The sequence below is a fragment of the Silene latifolia genome, chromosome 7 (genome assembly GCF_048544455.1).
Source record: "Silene latifolia isolate original U9 population chromosome 7, ASM4854445v1, whole genome shotgun sequence".
Taxonomy (NCBI): Eukaryota; Viridiplantae; Streptophyta; class Magnoliopsida; order Caryophyllales; family Caryophyllaceae; genus Silene; species Silene latifolia.
The window spans coordinates 22,241,545-22,243,275 of NC_133532.1; positions in this window are offsets into that span (position 1 = coordinate 22,241,545).

Sequence of the window (1,731 nt, forward strand, 5' to 3'; positions counted from 1 at the left end):
TATAAGAACCGATTTGGACCCGTAAATGGGTCATGGAAATCAAATGGGATTGTGTGTTGCTTTAAACACAATCATTCCACTTACACATTTTATCTTCCCATAAAACTTTTGTTCTTTTCTAAACTATGCTCCATTGGACATAAAAAAAAAAGGGAAAAAGCACACTCCACCTCCCTCTAATAGGAGTCGGCCTCCCCTCCCTCCTACACTCATTTCATTTGTTCATTTTCATCATACTTGAAGATTTTGCATGTGAAGTAAGAATTATTCATCTCTCTAAAAATAATAAAACCTTGGGTTTTTTGTCAAACACAACCTTTAAAAAACTTTTTTTTTCCAAACACCACCTTTAAAAAAAAAGTTTGTAAAACAGAACCTTTAATAATTTTTTCTTTGTAAAACACGACATTTTGGCCAGAGTTTAACCACTTGCAATAGGGTGACTTTAATTCGATATTTGAGGTAGCAAACGAGGTCGATTTGAGGTGTTCTTAGACTTTTTGGAAAGGTGGGAGTACAAGCTTTCCCGGGGTTACCAATACGGTGGTGATAGGTGGCCTTATGTGGGATTTATTGGTGTGTAAACTAAGGTGGTCAAGGAGTGAATTGGAGGTAAAAACAAATCAGAAAAACATCAATTCACTCCTTGACCATCATTACTTTACACACTAATAGGCCCCACGTAAGGCCACCTATCACCGCCGTATTGATAACGCCTGGAAAGCTTGTACTCCCACCTCTCCAACGAGTCTAAAAACATCTCAAACCGACCTCGTTTGCTATCCCAAACATCGACTGAAAGTCACCCCATTGCAAGTGTTCAAGCTCTAGCCAAAATGTCGTGTTTAACAAAATAAAATTTATTAAAGGTTGTGTTTCACAAACTTTTTTTTAAAAGGTGGTGTTTGGAAAAAAAAGTTTTTTAAAGGTTGTGTTTGACAAAAAACCCTAAAACCTTTTACTAAGATTTGTTAGTAAAACAAAATATTTACTAAGATTGTTAGCAATATTACAAATATTATCAAGTTTATATTTTACAAGTATCTAGTTAATATTGTAAGATTATTGAGTTTTGTTCTTGGGTGCATATTGAATGAGATCTTCTAATTTGAAGATTTATTCTAGAAGGATCATCCATCTTTTATTAGCACAAGAACAATCTAGATAGGTGATTTAGATTGTGCCCATATTACCATCAAAATCAATGTAAGGAAATTGTATTTCCTTAATCTTTATTATTATGCTTTTATATTAGCATGCATGTTACATAGATCACTATAATAACATATTATGAGATAATTTTTATGAGATAATTTGTTTTTAATTAGAGAGTCTAATTAAGATCTTTGATCTTTCAGATTTTGTCAGGTCTAATTATTAGGGCTGAGCAAAACCGTATTAGGTATACGGTTTTTAAAACACCATTTTTTGGGTTCCGGATACGATACGGATTAAGCGTATACGGTTTTGGTACCCAGTTAAACCGTATATAAGAAATCCGGATACCTGGATACGGTTTTTCAGATTTTCAATTAATTGTGATAAAAAAAACACAAGGGCTCAGTAGATGCAGCCATTGTTCTTCATCTTTGTTTGCCTGCCAAAAAAGTGCCAAATATACAAATTACAAACCTTCCATGTTCGTTCCAAGCTCCAAGTCGTCCATCAAAATAAAACAAACGAAAATCAAACAAAAAATACAAAAATATCAAATGAAAATCAAATCGAAAT